The sequence below is a fragment of the Pseudophryne corroboree genome, chromosome 1 (genome assembly GCF_028390025.1).
Source record: "Pseudophryne corroboree isolate aPseCor3 chromosome 1, aPseCor3.hap2, whole genome shotgun sequence".
Taxonomy (NCBI): Eukaryota; Metazoa; Chordata; class Amphibia; order Anura; family Myobatrachidae; genus Pseudophryne; species Pseudophryne corroboree.
Genome location: NC_086444.1, coordinates 747,796,495 through 747,822,219, shown reverse-complemented (window position 1 = coordinate 747,822,219; position 25,725 = coordinate 747,796,495). Strand labels below are relative to the sequence as shown.

At 46.7% G+C, this 25,725-nt stretch overlaps 1 long non-coding RNA gene across 1 annotated transcript in view; it reads right to left on the bottom strand.

Annotated features, from left to right (window-relative positions):
• LOC134909640 (uncharacterized) overlaps positions 1 to 18,249 on the bottom strand; it is an 84,107-nt gene extending 65,858 nt beyond the window's left edge. The window contains exon 1 of the long non-coding RNA XR_010175990.1: positions 18,167 to 18,249. This is a non-coding gene — a long non-coding RNA (uncharacterized LOC134909640). The remainder of the gene's footprint in view (positions 1 to 18,166) is intronic.
• Between the last annotated feature and the right edge of the window lie 7,476 nt (positions 18,250 to 25,725).

Sequence of the window (25,725 nt, the reverse complement as noted above, 5' to 3'; positions counted from 1 at the left end):
CATACCTCCCAACTGTCCTGATTTTCGTGAGACAGACCTGTTTCTTGGGACTGTCCCATCCGCGGGCCATAGTGGGGGCACTTGGGACCAGTGGCGGAACAAGCAAGCGGTGGGCCCAGGTGCGACAAAATGCTTTGGGCCCCCCCCCCCATCCAAGTCCACCCCGGGGGCAGTGCGCGCCGTAGGCGCGCGCAAAAATACATAGTGGCGTGGCTTCGTGGGGAAGGGGTGTGGCCACAAAATAATACCAACACAGTAGTCTCCATTATTCAAATTACGCCGCACAGTAGCACCACTACACCAGGTAGAGACCCTTTTACACCTTACAGCGAACAGATTCCTCTTTTTACACATTACAGCAGACAGCGTGCCCTTTTTACACATAACGGCAGACAGCGTGCCCTTTTTACACATTACGGCAGACAGCGTCCCCATTTTTACACATTACGGCAGGCAGATTCCCCTTTTTACACATAGTGGCAGGCAGTCCCCCCTTTTTACACATTGCGGCAGGTAGTCCCCCCTTTTTACACATTGCGGCAGGCAGTCCCCCCTTTTTACACAGTGCGGCAGGCAGTCCCCCCTTTTTACACATTGCGGCAGGCAGATTCCCCATTTTTACACATAGCGTCAGGCAGCCCCCCTTTTTTACACATTACGGCAGGCAGATTCCCCATTTTTACACATAGCGTCGGGCAGATTACCCCTTTTTACACATAACGGCAGACCGCGTGCCCTTGTTACACATTACGGCAGACCGCGTGCCCTTGTTACACATTACGGCAGACAGCGTGCCCTTTTTACACATTACGGCAGACAGCGTGCCCTTGTTACACATTACGGCAGACAGCGTGCCCTTGTTACACATTACGGCAGACAGCGTCCCCATTTTTACACATTACGGCAGGCAGATTCCCCTTTTTACACACAGTGGCAGGCAGTCCCCCCTTTTTACACATTGCGGCAGGTAGTCCCCCCTTTTTACACATTGCGGCAGGCAGTCCCCCCTTTTTACACAGTGCGGCAGGCAGTCCCCCCTTTTTACACAGTGCGGCAGGCAGTCCCCCCTTTTTACACATTGCGGCAGGTAGTCCCCCCTTTTTACACATTGCGGCAGGCAGTCCCCCCTTTTTACACATTGCGGCAGGTAGTCCCCCCTTTTTACACATTGCGGCAGGCAGTCCCCCCTTTTTACAGTGCGGCAGGCAGTCCCCCCTTTTTACACATTGCGGCAGGCAGTCCCCCCTTTTTACACATTGCGGCAGGTAGTCCCCCCTTTTTACACATTGCGGCAGGCAGTCCCCCCTTTTTACACATTGCGGCAGGTAGTCCCCCCTTTTTACACATTGCGGCAGGCAGTCCCCCCTTTTTACACAGTGCGGCAGGTAGTCCCCCCTTTTTACACATTGCGGCAGGCAGGCACAAGAAAGAAAGAAGGAAAGAAAGAAAGAAAGAAAGAAAGAAAGAAGGAAGAATTATACTTACCCTCAGGCTCCTCGGTGCAGCTGCGTCAGACGATGATTCCCGGGCAGTAGAGAATGAGGAGGAGGGAGCCGGAGGACGGAGCCGCAGCAGCGCTTTGTTACTGGTGGAGGCGCTGCTGCTGCTGCCCCTCTGCTTCCCTATAGGCTGTTCTCGGAAGACAGCCTATAGGGAAGCAGAGGAGCAGCAGCAGCAGCGCCTCCACCAGTAACAAAGCGCTGCTGCGGCTCCGTCCTCCGGCTCCCTCCTCCTTCCCCCGTCTGTACCGCTGCTCAGCTCCTATCTCCGGGCGGCTGTGCGCTGCGGGCAGCGGTTGCCTGCAGCGCACAGCGGCATGTAATGAGTCAGTTTGACTCATTACATGCTTGGGCCCCTGGACAGAGGCGGGCCCCAGTGCAGTGCACTGCCTGCACTGCCGGTAGTTCCGCCTCTGCTTGGGACGCTCTAGTCCAGGCATGTCCAACCTGCGGCCCTCCAGCTGTTGTGAAACTACATATCCCAGCATGCCCTGACACTGTTTTGCTGTCAGAGAATGCTAAAGCTGTGTCAGGGCATGCTGGGATGTGTAGTTTCTCAACAGCTGGAGGGCCGCAGGTTGGACATGCCTGCTCTAGTCACTCGCTGCGAGCAGCGGCGAATAGACATCTATTCACGGGACACAGAAGGACTGGGGGCATGCCAGCAGCTCCCAGAGTGCTTGCCATGTCCCATCAGTGATGAAAACAGGGTCGTGGCTCGCTATTGTGGCACTCCTGCAAACCACGCCCCTTTTCCCCATCTCTCCATGACAGAGTCCCTCCTTACCTGAACCAGAACTTGGGAGGTATACTGGTGCCAGTGCTGCTAGTAATATGATGATTATCCTGACCCATATATTAATCAATCACCCAAGATGGTCAGAATTTTTTAAATTACAACAGGTAAACTGTAAGTTACGGTATTACAAACAGGGAACCTATTCATCATTACATAATTATCACTACAGATAATTAGGGTTTAAACTCATTGGTAGTTTAAAAAAGTATTCAGAGATTTTCACCATGCCTCATTAGCAAAACTATCACTTCTGAAAATCTGCTCGCTCTTCAGAATGAGCTTTTTGGAAGATACTTTTTTTCTGCTGCCCTGGTCCTGGCAGCATGAAGACAGGCTGAGCAGGAGACAATTGAACCAGCTGGAGTGCTGACAACCACCTGAATGATACAGTGGGTGCAGGGCCGGTGCTAGTGTTCAGCGCCCCCCTCAAACTATAAATTTGTGCCCTCCCATACTTTACACACAATAGTACCCCCATTTCAAATTACACCACAACCCGTAGCACAGTCTTATTCACAATACAGCACATGCAGTAATGCTGCTTATACACATAATGCCTCCAGTAATAGTGCTGCTTATACACCTAATTCCCCCAGCAATAGTGCCCATTCCACACGTAATGCCCCAGTAGTAGTGCTGCTTATACACATAATGCCCCCAGCAGTAGTGCCGCTTATACACATAATGCCCCCAGTAGTAGTGCCACTTAAACACCTAATGCCACCAGTAGTAGTGTCGCTTATACACATGCCACCAGTAGTAGTGCCACTTATATACTTAATGCCTCTGGTAGTAGTGCCCATTACATACGTAATGCACACAGTAGTAGTGACACTTATACACATAATGGCCCCAGTAGTGGCGCCGCTTATACATAATGTCCCCAGCAGTTGTGCTGCTTATACATAATGCCTGTAGTAATGGCACCGCTTACACATAATGCACCTAGTGGTGTTGCATATACATAATGCCCCCATAGTGGCACAGCTTATACTCCCCCAGTAGTGGTGCTCCTTACACATAATGCCCCCCCAGTAGTGGCAACCCTTATACACATAATGCCCCCAGTAGTAGTGCCGCTTATACATAATGCTGCCAGTAGTGGTGCCGCTTATACACACAATGCCCCCAGTAGTTGTGCCCTTTATACACAATGCCCATAATAGTAGTGCCACTTATGCATGATGTCCACAGCAGTAGCACCACTTGTACATAATGCCCACAGTAGCACCACTTTTACACATAATGCCCTCAGTATTGGTGCACCTTTTATGCATAATGCCTTCAGTAGTGGTGCCCCTCATACACATAATGCCCCCAGTAGTGGTGCCGCTTCTATCATAATGCCCCTCATAGTGCTGCCACTTACACATAATGCCCCTGTAGTGGTGCCCCTTATAAACATAATGCCACACATATACATACATACATACATACATACATACACTTTCTCACTCACTCTCCATCCACTTACCTAACATCTGACTGGCTGGATCTATAGCACCTCATCCCCTGCTGTAGAAGCTTAGACCTGTGTAGCCCCACCCCCTCATGATGCTGTCACGGCGGGGAAGTAGCTTCAAGCTGCTGGCACTGCTGCCTGTCATACAGTGTGACAGGTGCAGCAGCATGGACATCAGCACAGGGATACAGGGCCTCTCCAGCCCTCATGGACTCAATTAATCATTTAATCTACATTGTTTTTTATAATGTATTGTGTCTGTGCTGTATTACTTTGTATCCTTTTTTGACAGTCTTTCGTTTGTTACTTGGTTATATGCTATACATACCTGCCTCTGCAGGTGGTTACATTGGATACTGTTACATTATTGCATTGGTTATATTGTCTTTATTATTTAAGTTTCTCTTATAACATGCTGCTGGTTATATGATATTTTTTGTATTGTTTTTTATTTTATTAATTACTGTGTACCTGTGTTTGACCGGAAAGTATGTAGTAACACTGATTGGTGTTGGGGGCGGGGAATTGCATTTAAATTGTTCAGCATTTTGTATATATACACATACACTGCTCAAAAAAATAAAGGGAACACTAAAATAACACATCCTAGATCTGAATGAATGAAATATTCTTATTAAATACTTTGTTCTTTACATAGTTGAATGTGCTGACAACAAAATCACACACAAATTATCAATGGGAATCAAATTTATTAACCCATGGAGGTCTGGATTTGGAGTCACACTCAAAATTTAAAGTGGAAAAACACACTGATTCAACTTTGATGTAATGTCCTTAAAACAAGTCAAATGAGGCTCAGTAGTGTGTGTGGCCTCTACGTGCCTGTATGACCTTCCTACAACGCCTGGGCATGCTCTTGATGAGGTGGCGGATGGTCTCCTGAGGGATCTCCTCCCAGACCTGGACTAAAGCATCCGCCAACTCCTGGACAGTCTGTGGTGCAACGTGGCATTGGTGGATGGAGCGAGACATGATGTCCCAGATGTGCTCAATTGGATTCAGGTCTGGGGAATGGGCGGGCCAGTTCATAGCATCAATGCCTTAGTCTTGCAGGAACTGCTGACACACTCCAGCCACATGAGGTCTAGCATTGTCTTGCATTAGGAGGAACCCAGGGCCAACCGCACCAGCATATGGTCTCACAAGGGGTCTGAGGATCTCATCTCGGTACCTAATGGCAGTCGGGCTACCTCTGGCAGCACATAGAGGGCTGTGCGGCCCCCCAAAGAAATGCCACCCCACACCATTACTGACCCACTGCCAAACCGGTCATGCTGGAGGATGTTGCAGGCAGCAGAACGTTCTCCTTGGCGTCTCCAGACTCTGTCACGTCTGTCACATGTGCTCAGTGAGAACCTGCTTTCATCTGTGAAAAGCACAGGGCGCCAGTGGCGAATTTGCCAATCTTGGTGTTCTCTGGCAAATGCCAAATGTCCTGCACGGTGTTGGGCTGTAAGCACAACCCCCACCTGTGGACGTCGGGCCCTCATACCACCCTCATGGAGTCTGTTTCTGATCGTTTGAGTAGACACATGCACATTTGTGGCTTACTGAAGGTAATTTTGCTGGGCTCTGGCAGTGCTCCTCCTGTTCCTCCTTGCACAAAGGCGGAGGTAGTGGTCCTGCTGCTGGGTTGTTGCCCTCCTACGGCCTCCTCCACGTCTCCTGATGTACTGGCCTGTCTCCTGGTAGCGCCTTCATGCTCTGGACACTACGCTGACAGACACAGCAAACCTTCTTGCCACAGCTCGCATTGATGTGCCATCCTGGATGAGCTGCACTACCTGAGCCACTTGTGTGGGTTGTAGACTCCGTCTCATGCTACCACTAGAGTGAAAGCACCGCCAGCTTTCAAAAGTGACCAAAACATCATTCAGAAAGCATAGGAGCTGAGAAGTGGTCTGTGGTCACCACCTGCAGAACAACTCCTTTATTGGGGGTGTCTTGCTAATTGGCTATAATTTCCACCTGTTGTCTATTCCATTTGCACAACAGCATGTGAAATTGATTGTCAATCAGTGTTGCTTCCTAAGTGGACAGTTTGATTTCACAGAAGTGTGATTGGCTTGGAGTTACATTGTGTGGTTTAAGTGTTCCCTTTATTTTTTTGAGCAGTATGTATGTATGTATGTATGTATGTATATATCTATCTATCTATATATCTATCTATATATATATATATATATATATATATATATATATATATATATATAAAATCTATTTGTAGAGAATAAAAATCACTCTCCAGATTTAATAAAAATATAAGTTTCTGGTGACTTTATATACATGCCTTTATGCCACTGTTTCGATTCCTCCAGGGAAACCGGTACAATATGATGATGGGCCTTGATAAAGATTCAATGCCGGAATTAAAATGTTTGCATAAAGGCATACAAATAAAGTCCACAAGAAATGTATATTTAAAAATTTTTTTGGGAGAGTTTCCCCCCCTACAAATAGTAGATTGCAATATATATCTATGGGACTGCCCCCTCTGGAAATCCCTAAAGAAGCACCCCAATGATTGACCCATTAAATGATGTGAGTGCAGGACCCAGTACAATAAATCAATAAAATCATGTCATTTGGACTTGTTACATTCAATCCAAAACCAAAGTTTTTTTTTTTTAAATCCGAGTTCCGAACTGACAACAGACCTGACACAGGATTTTTTTCCACTTGGAACCCCAAAGTGATTCTAAACTGGGAGCCAATTTGACTTAGAACCCCTAAGTTCAGGTGTATTCATATTTCAGGGAATCTGAACTGACCATCTCTAATAAATATATATGTGTGTATACCATGCTCAAAGTGGAAATTTAGAGGTGGGGGTATGGAAATTCAAATATAACCATCGGGCGTGGGAGGGGGGGTGGGAGCTTGGGCACCCCGAAGCTTTAAGTATTTTATAAATACAAGATTAATTTTAGATGCTTTTTAGTATAATGTAGTATACATAAAACATCTTCCCTCAGTGTCTCAAATATGCCTACGGTATATGTCTCTAATATCTACCCTGTGTTTGTTCACCTCGCTATTTTTCATGTGTCCCTTCTTCTTTCCCTTACCTGTTTCTTTGGACTGTTACTCTCCTCATGTTTCTGTATCTTCATGCCAGGTAACTCCCTATTTGCTCTTTTGTTTCTCATCACATGGCTCTGTCTCTCCTTTATTGATTCCTTGCACTTCTCACTCCTTCCATCCCTCGCTCACTCTCTGCTACACTCTCAGGACCGGTTTCCCTCTCGCCCAATGCATTAGTCACTCCCTGCTTCCCTCACTCCCTGTACCTCTCACTCCTTCCATCCCTGTCTCACCCTCTGGTCCTCTCACTCCCTGTTACCCTCTCAGGGCTGATAACCACTCACCTACTGCATGTCTCACTCCCTGCTTCCACCTCTTAGCCCCAGCACCTCTCTCTCTCTCTCAACATCTCTTTTTTTCACCACCTATATTACTCACTCCCTGTTTCCACCTCCCGGCCCCTGCACCTCTCACTCTCCCTCTCTCGCCCCCTGGTCCTTTCACCACTGCCATCCCACTCTCAACCACTGCATGTCTCACTGCTTCCATCACTCAGCCATGCACCTCTTACTCTCTCCATCCCTCTCTCACCCCCTGCTACTCTCTCAAGGTCTGTTACCCTCTCACCGATTGCACCTCTTATTCTCTCCATCCCTCTCTCACTCCTTGTTCTGAGACACTTCTCTCTCTCTCTCTCCCCCACCCCCCTTTGGATACAGCACAGCCTGTTTTACCGTCATTACGTCTTCCAACTATGACAGTCCCACCCCCCCTCCTCCAGGGCACCATGACCAGAATACAGAGGAGGAGGTCCGGAGGCAGGCACTCTGTAACTAAGCTGCTGGCAGGCATCAGTTCTCGACTCTGGTGCCCACCTTGTGTATTCTCCTGCCATACACTCTTGTTGGTTTTCTCCCCTTCTTCTGCTGGTGGACCATGATTGACACAGACAGAGGAAACTCTGCTTCTAATTACCGTATTGAAGTGGGGGTATACCATACTACTGCCTACAGCCTCACTTTGACCACTGCATGTAAATGTGTGTGTATAATATATATTTTGAGTATATCCAGTGTGTATGTGTGTGTGTGTGTGTGTGTATATATATATATATATATATATGTGTGTGTGTGTGTGTGTGTATATATATATATATAGTAACAGGGTCTGTGGAACTGGTACCATCTCCCCCTGGGTAGTTGGCAGAATGCAGCAGCTGAGAGATCACACTAGTTTGTAGGTTTGGTGTAAATGGCCTCAACCATTTTTATTGTACAACAAACATCAAAATAAATATCTTGCTGTCTGACACTAACTATACACAAGAGAATTCCTAACTCACTAAAAAAAAACAATCCAAGAAGTTTTTATCAGGTGCAGCTCACTGGATTTCAAGAGCAGGTTTCTCACAGAGATGCCATAGTCTCTTCTTTTCCTCAAGCAGTGTGAGAGCCAGATGATCAGGCTGAAAGCCTGTTAATACACACCTACACCTAATAACCCAAAGTCCTTACATGGATGGAGAACCTGCCCTCTCTTCCCACATCCAACCCCAGGACCCTAATCTGGTTCTTCCGAAATTCTCTCCATAGAACCAACACCATTTTCTTGTGATTTTAAAACACATAGGTAAGAATCCTAGGGCAAATATACTTGCCTTTCCACTATTCCAGTGATCTTGTCACAATTAGTGATGAGCGGGTTCGGTTCGTCGGAATCCGAACCCCCCCGAACTTCACCCATTTTACACGGTTCCGAGGCAGATTCGAATCTTCCCGCCTTGCTCGGTTGACCCGAGCGCGCCCGAACGTCATCATCCCGCTGTCAGATTCTCGCAAGATTCGTATTCTATATAAGGAGCCGCACGTCGCCGCCATTTTTCACTCGTGCATTGGAAATGATAGTGAGAGGACGTGGCTGGCGTCCTCTCAGTTTTATTCAGGTGGCTGCAAATATCTGTGCTCACTGCTTTATTGTGGGGACTGGGGACCAGCAGTATTATATAGGAGGAGTACAGTGCAGAGTTTTGCTGACCAGTGACCACCAGTATTATACGTTCTCTGCCTGAAAAACGCTCCATATCTGTGCTCAGTGTGCTGCATATATCTGTGCTCACACTGCTTTATTGTGGGGACTGGGGACCAGCAGTATTATATAGGAGGAGTACAGTGCAGAGTTTTGCTGACCAGTGACCACCAGTATTATACGTTCTCTGCCTGAAAAACGCTCCATATCTGTGCTGCATTGTAGTATATAGTAGGAGTACAGTGCATAATTTTGCTGACCACCAGTATATAATATATAGCAGTACGGTACAGAAGGCCACTGCTCTACCTACCTCTGTGTCGTCAATTATACTATCCATCCATACCTGTGGTGCATTTCAGTTTTGCACAGTTTGCTGACCACCAGTATACAGTATATAGCAGTACGGTACAGTAGGCCACTGCTTTACCTACCTCTGTGTCGTCAAGTATACTATCCATCCATACCTGTGGTGCATTTCAGTTTTGCACAGTTTGCTGACCACCTGTATATAATATATAGCAGTACGGTACAGAAGGCCACTGCTCTACCTACCTCTGTGTCGTCAAGTATACTATCCATCCATACCTGTGGTGCATTTCAGTTTTGCACAGTTTGCTGACCACCAGTATATAGTATATAGCAGTACGGTACAGTAGGCCACTGCTCTACCTACCTCTGTGTCGTCAAGCATACTATCCATCCATACCTGTGGTGCATTTCAGTTGTGCGCAGTATATATAGTAGTAGGCCATTGCTATTGATACTGGCATATAATTCCACACATTAAAAAATGGAGAACAAAAAATAAGAATTTACTCACCGGTAATTCTATTTCTCGTAGTCCGTAGTGGATGCTGGGAACTCCGTAAGGACCATGGGGAATAGCGGGCTCCGAAGGAGGCTGGGCACTCTAGAAAGATTTAGGACTACCTGGTGTGCACTGGCTCCTCCCACTATGACCCTCCTCCAAGCCTCAGTTAGGACACCGTGCCCGGACGAGCAGACATAATAAGGAAGGATTTAGAATCCCGGGTAAGACTCTTACCAGCCACACCAATCACACCGTACAACTCGTGATACTATATCCAGTTTGACAGTATGAAAAACAACTGAGCCTCTCAACAGATGGCTCAACAATAACCCTTTAGTTAACAATAACTATTTACAAGTATTGCAGACAATCCGCACTTGGGATGGGCGCCCAGCATCCACTACGGACTACGAGAAATAGAATTACCGGTGAGTAAATTCTTATTTTCTCTAACGTCCTAGTGGATGCTGGGAACTCCGTAAGGACCATGGGGATTATACCAAAGCTCCCAAACGGGCGGGAGAGTGCGGATGACTCTGTAGCACCGAATGAGAGAACTCCAGGTCCTCCTCAGCCAGGGTATCAAATTTGTAGAATTTTGCAAATGTGTTTGCCCCTGACCAAGTAGCTGCTCGGCAAAGTTGTAAAGCTGAGACGCCTCGGGCAGCCGCCCAAGATGAGCCCACCTTCCTTGTGGAATGGGCATTTACAGATTTTGGCTGTGGCATGCCTGCCACAGAATGTGCAAGCTGAATTGTACTACAAATCCAGCGAGCAATAGACTGCTTAGAAGCAGGAGCACCCAGCTTGTTGGGTGCATACAGGATAAACAGCGAGTCAGATTTTCTGACTCCAGCCGTCCTGGAAACATATATTTTCAGGGCCCTGACAACGTCTAGCAACTTGGAGTCCTCCAAATCCTTAGTAGCCGCAGGCACCACAATAGGCTGGTTCAGGTGAAACGCTGACACCACCTTAGGGAGAAACTGGGGAAGAATCCTCAATTCTGCCCTATCCATATGGAAAATCAGATAAGGGCTTTTACATGATAAAGCCGCCAATTCTGACACTCGCCTGGCTGAAGCCAAGGCCAATAACATGACCACTTTCCACGTGAGATATTTCAGATCCACGGTTTTTAGTGGCTCAAACCAATGTGATTTTAAGAAACTCAACATCACGTTGAGATCCCAAGGTGCCACAGGAGGCACAAATGGGGGCTGAATATGCAGCACTCCTTTCACAAATGTCTGAACTTCAGGTACTGAAGCTAGTTCTTTTTGAAAGAAAATCGACAGAGCCGAGATCTGTACTTTAATGGAGCCTAGTTTTAGGCCCATATTCACTCCTGCTTGCAGGAAATGCAGAAATCGACCTAGTTGAAATTCCTCTGTTGGGGCCTTTTTGGCCTCGCACCATGCAACATATTTCCGCCATATGCGGTGATAATGCTTTGCCGTAACATCTTTCCTGGCCTTAATAAGCGTAGGAATGACTTCTTCCGGAATACCCTTTTCCTTTAGGATCCGGTGTTCAACCGCCATGCCGTCAAACGCAGCCGCGGTAAGTCTTGGAACAGACAGGGCCCCTGTTGTAGCAGGTCCTGTCTGAGCGGTAGAGGCCACGGGTCCTCTGAGAGCATCTCTTGAAGTTCCGGGTACCACGCTCGTCTTGGCCAATCCGGAACCACGAGAATGGTGTTTACTCCTCGCTTTCTTATTATTCTCAATACCTTTGGTATGAGAGGCAGAGGAGGGAACACATAAACCGACTGGTACACCCACGGTGTCACTAGAGCGTCCACAGCTATCGCCTGAGGGTCCCTTGACCTGGCGCAATATCTTTTTAACTTTTTGTTGAGGCGGGACGCATTCATGTCCACCTGTGGTTTTTCCCAACGGTTTACCAGCATCTGGAAGACTTCTGGATGAAGTCCCCACTCTCCCGGGTGGAGGTCGTGTCTGCTGAGGAAGTCTGCTTCCCAGTTGTCCACTCCCGGAATGAACACTGCTGACAGTGCTAGTACATGATTCTCCGCCCATCGGAGAATTCTTGTGGCTTCCGCCATCGCCATCCTGCTTCTTGTGCCGCCCTGTCGATTTACATGGGCGACTGCCGTGATGTTGTCTGACTGGATCAGCACCGGCTGGTGTAGGAGCAGGGATTTTGCTTGACTTAGGGCATTGTAGATGGCCCTTAGTTCCAGAATATTTATGTGAAGGGAAGTCTCCTGACTCGACCATAGTCCTTGGAAGTTTCTTCCCTGTGTGACTGCCCCCCAGCCTCGAAGGCTGGCATCCGTGGTCACCAGGACCCAGTCCTGTATGCCGAACCTGCGGCCCTCTAGAAGATGGGCACTCTGCAGCCACCACAGTAGCGACACCCTGGTTCTTGGAGACAGGGTTATCAAGCGATGCATCTGAAGATGCGATCCGGACCACTGGTCCAACAGGTCCCACTGAAAGATTCTGGCATGGAACCTGCCGAAGGGAATTGCTTCGTAAGAAGCCACCATCTTTCCCAGGACCCGCGTGCAGCGATGCACTGATACCTGTTTTGGTTTCAGGAGGTCTCTGACTAGAGATGACAACTCCCTGGCTTTCTCCTCCGGGAGAAACACTTTTTTCTGGACTGTATCCAGAATCATACCCAGGAACAGTAGTCGTGTCGTCGGAACCAGCTGTGACTTTGGGATATTCAGAATCCAGCCGTGCTGGTGCAGCACCTCCTGAGATAGTGCTACTCCCACCAACAACTGTTCCTTGGACCTCGCTTTTATTAGGAGATCGTCCAAGTACGGGATAATTAAAACTCCCTTTTTTCGAAGGAGTATCATCATTTCCACCATCACCTTGGTAAATACCCTCGGTGCCGTGGACAGTCCAAACGGCAGCGTCTGGAATTGGTAATGGCAATCCTGTACCACAAATCTGAGGTACTCCTGGTGAGGATGGTAAATGGGGACATGCAAGTAAGCATCCTTGATGTCCAAGGATACCATGTAATCCCCCTCGTCCAGGCTCGCAATAACCGCCCTGAGCGATTCCATCTTGAACTTGAATTTTTTTATGTATGTGTTCAAGGATTTCAAATTTAAAATGGGTCTCACCGAACCGTCCGGTTTCGGTACCACAAATAGTGTGGAATAGTAACCCCGGCCTTGTTGAAGTAGGGGTACCTTGATTATCACCTGCTGGGAATACAGCTTGTGAATTGCCGCTAGCACCGCCTCCCTGTCTGAGGGAGCAATCGGCAAGGCAGATTTTAGGAACCGGTGGGGTGGAGACGCCTCGAATTCCAGTTTGTACCCCTGAGATACTATTTGAAGGATCCAGGGATCCACCTGTGAGCGAGCCCACTGATCGCTGAAATTCTTGAGGCGGCCCCCCACCGTACCTGGCTCCGCCTGTGGAGCCCCACCGTCATGCGGCGGACTTGGAAGAAGAAGCGGGGGAGGACTTTTGCTCCTGGGAACCTGCTGTTTGTTGCAGTCTTTTTCCCCTACCTCTGCCTCTGGACAGAAAGGACCCGCCTTTTCCACGCCTGTTTTTCTGGGTCCGAAAGGCGCCTTCTTAGGCTGTGAGGGGACATGGGGTAAAAATGCTGACTTCCCAGACGTTGCTGTGGAAACTAGGTCCGAGAGACCATCCCCAAATAATTCCTCACCCTTATATGGTAACACTTCCATGTGCTTTTTTGAATCTGCATCTCCTGTCCACTGGCGAGTCCATAAGCCTCTCCTAGCAGAAATGGACAATGCACTTACTTTAGATGCCAATCGGCAGATTTCCCTTTGTGCATCTCTCATATATAAGACTGAGTCTTTTATATGGTCTATGGTTAACAGGATCGTGTCTCTGTCTAATGTGTCAATATTTTCTGACAGTTTATCTGACCACGCAGCGGCAGCACTGCACATCCAAGCTGACGCAATAGCTGGCCTAAGTATAATGCCTGTGTGTGTATATACAGACTTCAGGATCGCCTCCTGCTTTCTATCAGCAGGTTCCTTGAGGGCGGCCGTATCCGAAGACGGTAGTGCCACCTTTTTAGACAAACGTGTGAGCGCTTTATCCACTCTAGGGGGTGTTTCCCAACGTGACCTATCCTCTGGCGGGAAAGGGAACGCCATTAGTACCTTCTTAGGAATTACCAATTTTTTATCAGGGAAAACCCACGCTTCTTCACACACTTCATTTAATTCATCTGATGGGGGAAAAACTACGGGTAGTTTTTTCTCTCCAAACATAATACCCTTTTTAGTGGTACCAGTAGTTATATCAGAAATGTTTAACACCTCTTTCATTGCCTCAATCATACAGTGAATGGCCTTAGTGGGCATCAGGTTTGACTCATCGTCGTCGACACTGGTGTCAGTATCCGTGTCGACATCTGGGTCTGCTTGAGGTAGCGGGCGTTTTAGAGCCCCTGACGACCCATGCGACGCCTGGGCAGGCACGAGCTGAGAAGTCGGCTGCCCCACATTTGGCATGTCGTCGATTTTCTTATATAAGGAGTCTATACGTGCACTCATTACTTTCCATAAGCCCATCCACTCAGGTGTCTGCCCCGCAGGGGGTGACATCCCTTCTAAAGGCATCTGCTCCGCCTCCACATCATTATCCTCATCAAACATGTCGACACAGCCGTACCGACACACCGCACACACACAAGGAATGCTCCGAATGAGGACAGGACCCACAAAAGCCCTTTTGTCCCCTATAGCTGCTTTTTATATTATATATGTATTGCGCCCAAATTTAGTACCCCCCCTCTCTGTTTTTACCCTGTTCTGAAGTGTAGACTGCAGGGGAGAGCCAGGGAGCTTCCTTCCAGCGGATCTGTGAAGGAGAAATGGCGCCAGTGTGTCTGAGCGAGATAGCTCCGCCCCTTTTTCGCGGCCTATTCTCCCGCTTTTTTCTGGATTCTGGCAGGGGAATTTACCACATATATAGCCTCTAGGGCTATATATTGTGGTATTTTTGCCAGCCAAGGTGTTTTTATTGCAGCTCAGGGCGCCCCCCCCTAAGCGCCCTGCACCCTCAGTGACCGGAGTATGAAGTGTGCATGAGGAGCAATGGCGCACAGCTGCAGTGCTGTGCGCTACCTTGGTGAAGACTGATGTCTTCTGCCGCCGATTTTCCGGACCTCTTCTTGCTTCTGGCTCTGTAAGGGGGACGGCGGCGCGGCTCCGGGACCGAACACCAAGGACTGGGCCTGCGGTCGATCCCTCTGGAGCTAATGGTGTCCAGTAGTCTAAGAAGCCCAATCCGGCTGCAAGCAGGAAAGTTCGCTTCTTCTCCCCTTAGTCCCTCGCTGCAGTGAGCCTGTTGCCAGCAGGTCTCACTGAAAATAAAAAACCTAAAATTATACTTTCTTTCTAAGGGCTCAGGAGAGCCCCTAGTGTGCATCCAACCTCGGCCGGGCACGAAATCTAACTGAGGCTTGGAGGAGGGTCATAGTGGGAGGAGCCAGTGCACACCAGGTAGTCCTAAATCTTTCTAGAGTGCCCAGCCTCCTTCGGAGCCCGCTATTCCCCATGGTCCTTACGGAGTTCCCAGCATCCACTAGGACGTTAGAGAAATGTGGAGGGTAAAATAGGGAAAGAATCACTTCCACCTCGTGCTGAAGCTGCTGCCACTAGTCATGGCCGAGACGATGAAATGCCATCAACGTCGTCTGCCAAGGCCGATGCCCAATGTCATAGTAGAGAGCATGTAAAATCCAAAAAACAAAAGTTCAGTAAAATGACCCAAAAATCAAAATTAAAAGCATCTGAGGAGAAGCGTAAACTTGCCAATATGTCATCTACGACACGGAGTGGCAAGGAACGGCTGAGGCCCTGGCCTATGTTCATGGCTAGTGGTTCAGATTCACATGAGGATGGAAGCACTCATCCTCTCGTTAGAAAACTGCAGTGCCACTCCTAGATGGGCCAGGTGTTTGTGTCGGCCACTTGGGTCGCTTAGCTTAGTCATCCAGCGACCTCGGTGCAAATTTTAGGACTAAAAATAATATTGTGAGGTGTGAGGTGTTCAGAATAGACTGAAAATGAGTGTAAATTATGGTTATTGAGGTTAATAATACTATGGGATCAAAATGACCCCCAAATTCTATGATTTAAGCTGTTTTTGAGGGTTTTTTGTAAAAAAACACCCGAATCCAAAACACACCCGAATCCGACAAAAAATTTTCAGGGAGCTTTTGCCAAAACGCGTCCGAATCCAAAACACGGCCGCGGAACCGAATCCAAAACCAAAACACAAAACCCGAAAAATTTCCGGTGCACATCACTAGTCACAGTATATATATTTGACTACATCAGGCCTGGCCAACCTGTGGCTCTCCAGATGTAGTGAAACTACACATCCCAGCATGCCCTGCCACAGTTTTAGCATTCCCTAATAGCAAAACTGTGGCAAAGCATGATGGGACTTGTAGTTTTACAACAGCTGGAGAGCCACAGGTTGGCCAGGCCTGGACTACATTGTATAGTGTGTATATATAGTATATACTCATGCTGATTAGCCAAAGTCACTGTTACTATGGATTTACATGTTGAGAAGTATGCAATCAGATAGATAGATAAATCTATCTATCTATCTATCTAATATTTTGTACACAGTGCATCTGGAAAGTATTCACAGCGCTTCACTTTTTCCACATTGTGTTATGTTACAGTCTTATTCCAAAATGGAATAAATTCATTTTTTGCCTCAACATTCTACACACAATACCCCATAATGACAACGTGAAAAAACTTTTTTTTGAGATTTTTGCAAATTTATTAAAAATAAAAAACTAAGAAATTGCATGTTCATAAGTATTCACAGCCTTTGCTGGTAAACTCAAAATTGAGCTCAGGTGCATACTGTTTCCACTGATCATCCTTGAGATGTTCCTACAGCTTAATTGGAGTCCACCTGTGGTAAATTCAGTTGATTGGACATTATTTGGAAAGGTACACACCTGTCTATATAAGGTCCCACACTTGGTTTGTGCTCAGACATGCACTGTCAAGCATTAAGTCAAGGGAGTTTCCTGTACACCTCCGAGACAGGATTGTCTCGACGCACAAATCTGGAGAAGGGTACAGAAAAATATCTGCTGCTTTGAAGGTCCCAATAAGCACAGTGGCCTCCATCATCTGTAAGTGGAAGAAGTTCGGAACCACCAGGACTCTTCCTAGAGCTGGCCAGCAGCCTAAACTGAGCGATCGGGGAGAAGGGCCCTAGTCAGGGAGGTGACCAAAAACCTGATGGTCACTCTGTTAGAGCTACAGCATTCCTCAGTGGAGAGAGGACAAACCTTCCAGAAGGACAACCATCTCTGCAGCTATCCATCAATCAGGCCTGTATGGTAGAGTGGCCAGGCGGAAGACACTACTTAGTAAAAAGCCCATGGCAGCACACCTGGAGTTTGCTAAAATGCACCAGAAGGACTCTGAGAGCGTGTGAAACAAAATTCTCTGTCTGATGAGACAAAGATTGAACTCTTTGGCGTGAATGCCAGGTATCATGTTTGGAGGAAACCAGGCACCACTCATCACCAGGCCAATACCATCCCTACAGTGAAGCATGGTGGTGGCAGCATCATGCTGTGGGGATGTTTTTCAGCTGCAGGAACTGGGAGACTAGTCTAGATAGAGGGAAAGATGAATGCAGCAATGTACAGAGACATACTTGATGAAAACCTGCTCCAGAGCGCTCTTGACCTCAGACTGGGGCGTCAGATCATCTTTCAGCAGGACAACGACCCTAAGACCCTGAATCTTAAGAAAGTCCCGGTGCATTGTGGGACGGAACGCGTTGACAGCCATCTAATTCACCTGCAAAATCTGCATTGGATGTGTCGTGGGCTATACAAAGAAACGCTGATTATGTGACTGATACGGTGATTGTGGAAAGCTACCCGCAGCGGTAATTATACTTATTCATCATCTCCTCCCCCCAGTCTGCTCACCACCGGAGTAAGAAGGGAGCCCACGGAGCGTCCAGTGATTACCGCCGCTGTTAGCGGGAGAGACGCTAGCACTAGCAGCATTTGGAGGGAGACTGAGGTCGCACCTTAACGGGGACCTTGTTTTTGTCAACAGAGACTAACTTGTACCGCTCAGTGAGGGTAAGGCTGAACACGCTCACCTAGCATACCATATACAGTGGCAAACGTAGGATTTTCATGGGGGGGGGGGGGGTTCAGTATATGTATGTATGTATGTATGTATGTATGTATGTGTGTGTGTATGTGTATATATATATATATATATATATAATATATATATATGCACACACACACACACACACACACACAATATACATGCACAAAGCATACACACACAGAGTATGCATGCACACAGCATACGTACATGCCATTAACATAAAACTCCGCAGGACACCCCCCCTCTTCCCCTTACACATGTTATTCAAACAATTCACACAAACTGCTGCTGTAATTGGGACATCATGTAACTCCACTGACATTACTGGCCTTCCTTCACCCCCCAAAAAATATGTAACACCCACCTGGCTGCTGCAGAGTCACTGGGAATACTGGTGACAACCACAGCCTCTCCCAGCTCTGTAACGGTTTCAAAGTTCCACGTTCACTTTCACTTCTGATTTGCCTTAGAGGAGCTGTGCGGTGACGCTGCTGCTCCCCCTACAGGAAGCCAGCAGCCACACAGCCAGCTTCTTCTCGGCAGCCGTGTAAGGAGGAGGAAACCCTGCCCAAGCTCTCCGATGGATCCGCTGCCAGGGGGTTTTCTAGGTACTCGGCAGATATATAGCCGGGACACTGGCTCTGTTTCTATCATAAAACAGCAGGGACTTTTTTCAGTATAAAGCCCATGGATACGTAAAAGTTTCTTTATTTTTTGGATTGTAGCAAACTTCCAGCATTAGCAACAACTATAGAGTGGTTGATATATTGGTTCCACTCAGGTTTTATCTACAAGCTATTTCAGTATCTGAAATTTATGTTGTAGCTGTCATTTTTAAACTAGCTAGAGATATGTTATATGTATGTGTATTTTAATAAACCCATTGCATTTATACAAAGCAGAGGTCTCCTAGCCTTATATTTGTTCAACCTATTACACTGATAGTAATATACCATATATATTTTTTTATATATACCTATATCCTCAGCGCAGTGCTTTTCCTTGGATTTCCTAAGCATACAGCCAAGATATCAAAGGTGTGGCTTCAGCACAACTCTGTGAATGTCCTTGAGTGGCCCAGCCAGAGCCCAGACTTTAATACGATTGAACATCTCTGGATAGATCTGAAAATAGCCGCGCACCGACGCTTCCCATCCAACCTGATGGAGCTTGAGAGGTGCTGCAAAGAGGAATGGGCGAAACTGCCCAAAAATAGGTGTGCCAAGTTCGTGGCATCATATTCAAAAAGACTTGAGGTTGTAATTACTGCCAAAGGTGCATCAACAAAGTATTGAGCAAAGGCTGTGAATACTTATGTAGATGTGATTTTCTTAGTTTTTTATTTTTAATAAATTTGCAAAAATCTAGAATTTTTTTTCACATTGTCGTTATGGGGTATTGTGTGTAGAATTTTGAGGGAAAAAAATGAATTTATTCCATTTTAGAATAAGGCTGTAACATAACAAAATGTGGAAAAAGTGAAGCGCTGTGAACTCTATCCGGATGCACTGTATATAATATTAGACACGTGCAGTTCAGTTTTCCTGAAATACGAACACACCCCAGTTTAATAAACCAAGTGTGTGGTGTTGGGGTCTCCACTCCTTCAGATTTCAAACTCTTATTGGGATAATTCAGAGTTGATCGCAGCAGCAAATTTGTTAGCAGTTGGGCAAAACCATGTGCAGTGCAGGTGTGGCAGATATAACATTTGCAGAGAGAGTTAAATCTGGGTGGGTTATTATGTTTCTGTGCAAAGTAAATACTGTCTGCTTTATTTTTACACTGCAATTTAGATTGCAGATTGAACTCACCACACCCAAATCTATCTCACTCTGCACATGTTATATCTGCCTCCCCTGCAGTGCACATGGTTTTGCCCAACTGCTAACAAAGTTCCTGCTGCGATCAACTCAGAATTACCCCCATGGTTTTGCCCAACTGCTAACAAATTTGCTGCTGTGATCAACTCTGAATTACCCCCTTAGACTGTAGCTTCTTGCTTACCTCAATTTCTTCCCCCATATCATTACATTGTTCCTTTCACATGCAACTCTGCCCTCCAAAGGTCACAAGATCAACCTATTAGTTTCCTGAACTGTGGTATGGTGCACATTCCAATAATCTGATGGGATACAGGTTGTTCTCCTCCAGTCCACTTCATATTTGGATACATGGCTATTGACAAGGAATATTGGGGGTCATACCGACCCGTTCGCACGCAGCGGTTCTTCGCTGCGGTGCAAAGGGGTCGGAAATGGGCATGCTCGGTGGATGCATTGTGCATGCGTGTCGTTGCCTGGTGATGATCATCGCCGGGCAATGACGCCACCAGCGAGAAATGTGATCGCAGCGGCGATTGCAAGAAGACGGACAGGCGGGAGGCGTTCCGGGGCAGATACTCGCCTGTTTCCAGGCGTGGTGATCCAACGCAGGCGTGTCGAGGTATTTGGAGGGCGGATGTCGAACATCAGGACCGGGACCTTCATCGCTGGATCCGTCGCACTGGGTGAGTAACTGCAGCCCTGGTCTTGTTTTACTTGAAACTTTTTTAGCATAGCAGGGCTGCACAAGCGTTCGCAGCCCTGCTATGCTAAAATACATTCCCCCATAGGCGACGTCAGGTTGATCGCACGAGCAGCAAAAAGTTGCTACGTGCGATCAACTCTGAATGACCCCCATTGGCAACTAAAAAGTGCTCTGATGTAAGTTTTACCCACCTTAAAAATAAATGTTTGTGTTGAAATATTGTATCCATGAATATGTTGACAATACATTACTTTTATGTCGTACGATATAGTTATAGATGATATTTACATTTAAATGAAAACCTAGAATATAAAGAAATGATGTGTCAGGAATGTATCCTCATGCCTTTTAAGATTCCATTTTTAACAGTGTTGTTAGATTTCTTTACCTGAGAGGAAGTTTTTGTCACATTTTGTTGAATGTCATACATTTTTCTGCAAGATAACTTTTCTTTCTGTTAGAATGGCCAAAGTTTTCCAAATATTTATTAGATATACACAAGCACTAACATCCTAGAAGCATTGTGTTCCGGGTGATACTGTAGGTGGACCCCATATGGTTGTCAAGCATTAAGTCGACAGGTACAAATGGTCAAAAGGTCAACAGGTTCAAATGGTCGACATGACAATGGTCTACACATATCGACGTTTGTTTGTTTTTTTGAACTTTTTCAGCATTTATCATCCACATGGACTTGGATTGGGAATAGTAACTTGTGCCGAGCACAGTGGTAGTGGAGCGAGGCACCTTGCCCGATGTGTGGTGAATGAAGTGGTACACTAATTGGGGTCACATGTGGTTTAACATAGAAAATGACAAACATAAATAGTGGTGACCTTTTGTGTGTAGGCCGTTTCAAGTGTCTACCTTTTACTATTGATCCTGTCGACCTATTGCATGTCGACCGTGTGGGATCAACCTATTGACTATCGAGCTTATTCTGGTCGACCCAATGATCCACACCCGAAGCATCACAGATGTTTCTTGCTCTTGTAGTATAGGTTCAACAGGTTTACATTAATAATTGTCTTTACCTTAATATTTTCAATGCCCATATTCATTTGCATGCATTACTGTCAGTTTATCACCACCTAAACATTATCTTCTGTCTACATTTCATCCTCAAAGACTGGTTCTGCACTATAGTCCATTTTAAGCTGCAAATGGGAATGAATGCTTAAAATTAGAGAAAAATGATCAATATCCATAACCAGCCCCGGACCTCTGAGTCTAGGCTGGTAATGGGAAATAGGTGGAAAAAAACCCAGCATGCAGTTCCCCCTATTTTCCAATAACAAGCACCAGACTGATCCAGCCGGGGGGCTGACACTGTAGCAGGTGGACACATTATGTGGTTACCCTGCCATAAAAACAACCAGCCCCAAACTGATCATCCCCAGTGCTTGAAATAAAATGGAGTCCCCCCTCCCAGGTCTCTTCTCTGCACCCCCTGGCTTTGGTTATGGGGGCAATAGGTAAACAAATACTTCAATAACATTGCTTTCTTTTTCATCCACTAGGGGTCACTGGAGTACTCTAGGGATATGGACGGTTCCACAGGAACTAGGCACTGAATAAATTAAAATTTGAGAGTACTTCCCCCCTCCATATCCCAGAGTACCTCAGTGTTATTTCGGTGCTCACCGAGCAACTAGGCCTGTGGAGTTTTTCCACAATTATTGGATTTATTTTAGATTTTTCAATGTTCCACCTCCCTTCTCCCCTTCCAGAAAGGCGAGGGTCCGGGATAGTGGAAGCTGCTGAAGCAGCTGTGGGTGTCGGTCCTCTCTGAAAGAGCTCCCTCACTACCACATGCAGGACTAAAACCTGCAGTAAAGGCTGGACGGAACTTACAGAGAAGCCCCGTCATAGCCCTCACCACAGGGTCCAGGTATGTTGAACGGGGCGGTCAGCTCACGCTGCCGCCCCGCTGTGTGGGATACTGTGTGTGTGTGGCCGCCAGCCGCTGCCTTCAGCCGCCCGCCGCCGCTGTTTATGCTGTGTCCCCCGCCGCTCTGAGCCGCGCCGGCCATGTTGATTTATGCATAGGCCGCTCCACGGCTCTATGCAGCGCGCTCCCCGGCCCTCGATGCCGCTTCCGGCTCCCTCTCCACCATAGCCCGGCTCCGTGTATAGAGAATGGTACACGGAGCACGGGGGGGGGGGGGGGGGGGGGGTAGGGGCACACAAATGAGCGTTTTTGTAAAAGGCAGGCTCCATAGCCTAGTGAGTAACTTTGCTGCCACAGTGATGTTCCCTGCACACAGAAATGTCAGGGTCACTGGATAAAGTCTCATGTTCAACTCTTGTTGATAAAAGAAAGTATGTTTACTAGAATACAGCAGCGCTGCATATGTGTTACAATAGGCTATTAAGTCTTTGTTAAACAGGATACAAGTTATATGTGCAGGTTTGAATGCAACATAGTATGTTTATTAAATCTGCTTACATAATTATAAGTCTGCACTTTGTGTTATACTGTGAGCATGAGGACATATTTAACCATGCTTCCTGTTGTTTTTCCTGTTGTATTTCCAGAATTTCCTGTATTACATCTCTCCTTCATTGAAGGCGCAGGGGTGTTAAGGGGAATTTGGGATCAGGCATATTGCTGGCGTGCACTGCACTTGGCCAGATATATATTTATAGAGACACCTTAGTGCTATTTACTGAGTCGCGCAAGTTGTATTTTGTATTGTCTGTCTGCATAATGAGTAAGACACCAGCAAAGACTAAAAAGCAGTTTCCCTACCATGTCTGTAACAGTGTATTTCATGGATCTACACTCACTTCTCTTACTATTATTTTTATCATAACTGTTTATAATGATATTAACCAAAGACTGCAAATCTGAATCATGGCTGTAGTCAGCCAAATACTGGCTCTGTTCACTGTTGTAAAGTAAGATGTGTTATACAATTGGTCAGCACATGGTGATTATAAAACAGTATCTGTGGAGCACTGCAAGCATAGTGATTTCAGGCTCACCTGCAGCAGCTTTGCTTAATTCACTTAGCCACACCACAATTGGATACGCCCGATCTCGTCTGATCTTAGAAGCTAAGCAGTGTTGGGCCTGGTTAGCCACTTGGGAATACAAGGTGCTGTAGGTATTTTTAAATCTACAGCCACGCCACACTGGATACGAGATTCATTAACTAAGCTGCGGTTAAACAGCAGACTTCTCAGGTTTTTAAGCCTGTGAGTGGTCACATTTAGTTTCAGACTTCTAAGAATTATCATACCTCTGAATCAGGATATATCTGGATATATGTATATGGGTATATAATATATATGTGTATGTATGCATATATGAAATATATATATTTATAAGGTCTGAGTATGTGTGAATATACATTGTTGTATATGTGTGTGTATATATATATATATAATATGCTGACATAAAATCTATTTTGCAATAAGCAAGACTACAGTGGCGCAGTTGGTCGGCACACAGTGCTTATTAAACAGTATCTGTTGAGCACTGCAAACCTTGTGAGTTCAGGCCTCACCTCCCCAGATCCCCAGTGGCCTAATGGATAGGACACTGCCCTCCTAAACCAGGGATTGTGGGTTCAGGTACCATCTGGATTGCAAGGCACTACAGCAACCATTTCATCACCAGAGTTGATGTTTAAACAGCAGCTTTGCTTATTATTTTTACAGGTGGCTCTGTAGCCAAGTGGTTAGGCTTCCCGCCCACAGTGAACATTGTGATTGCATGGACACTGGTTCAGATCCTGGTTTAACAGGTGTAATATATATAAAAAAAAAACAAAAAAAAACATGGTAGGACACCATTTTTAACGTTACTTCCTGGGTCTTTGCTGGAGGTTGCTGCCCTACAACACTCAGCCTCTGGGGGAGCGAGGGGTTGTTAGGAATTTAATTCATTAATTGTTTTTGACAGCATGTCTCTACAGGAAGATTCACTATTGCTGGAAACCACATGCACGATAATGCAGGTTTATACACAGATTACATCCATGGTGTACTTACTGGTCGGGGTATATGATCACTAAGTCTAATGCATAATCAAACAAGCAGCTTCGCTGCAGAGTCGGTCACACAGTGTGTCGGACAAATTCGACTGCACAGACAGACCCTTACCGGTCCTCTTTGGGGGGAATGCGGGCGCATGTACTGCCTGAGAGGGAAAAATTTACTTTTTCAGCTAGATTGTTGCGGTCGATTCGCCGCCAGCCCTCATAGCACCTGGCCAGTACGTCAGTTTCTCAGTGAAGGCTGAACAATTTCCAATGAGAGACAATTGCAATTATGGGGCGTTTAACTACCTATCGGAGTGTACCCTACACAGCAGTAGGGCTGTTGCTTCGTCCTGCTTTGGTAAGGATTTGAGGTAACAAGGCTGTAGTGGCAGGGCGCTCCAGTTCAGGTTGGCCTTAAATAAAGACCACCTTACACTTCTTGCTGCCTACAGCTTCTGTGAAGTTGGCAGTTGGTTCTTGCGTTTCAGCTTCGCTAGTGGCGCACAACGTCCACTTTGACTATGTTCCAAACGAGAATAGATCGCGGACCAAGTGGGGGGAGAAATCTGTTTTCCTACCATTTGTATACGCAAATTCCTGAATGATTCCGTCTCAACGATTTAAATTCCTAGGTATGATTCTCGATACGGTAAATCAAAGAATTTACCTACCCGAACAGAAGTACAGGTCATTCGTCATCTGGTACAATTAGTGCTCAAGCCTCGCACAGTCTCGGTTCATTTGTACATTCGCCTATTAGACACAATGGTGGCGGCTTTCGAAGCGCTTCAGTTCGGAAGACTTCACTCACGTCCTTTTTAACTGGATGTGCTCGCAATGGTTGGCTGTGGCCTAACGAGTACAGTGTCTGCCTGCAATGCATGCCAAAATCAATGGTCGGGCTCGCTTCTGCAGATTCACTGCAGGGTGAGGTGGTCTCCAAGGGCCAGGGTGTCTCTACTCTGGTGGCTCAAAGTACAGAATCTAACCGCAGGGAAACGGTTCGGCGCCTGGAATTGGATAATTCTCATGGCGGACGCGAGTCTCAGAGGTTGGGGAGCTGTAGTTCAAAATTTTCAGCTCCAGGGTCTCTGGGCGGATCACGAAAGAGTGCTGTCTATAAATGTCCTGGAACTCCGGGCAATTTACAATGCGCTACGACAAGCAGTGCACATGCTGCAGGCACAGGCTGTTCAGGTGCAGTCAGACAATGCGACGGTGGTCGCATACATCAACAAACAAGGAGGAACGAAAAGCCGCATGGCAATGCGGGAAGTAGCTCGAGTCCTCAATTGGGCCGTGGTGATTTTTTCGGCAGTATTCATTCCGGGAGTGGACAACTGGGAGGCGGATTATCTCAGCTGCCGGGATTTTTATCCAGGATGTGCATTAAATCCAGAAGTGT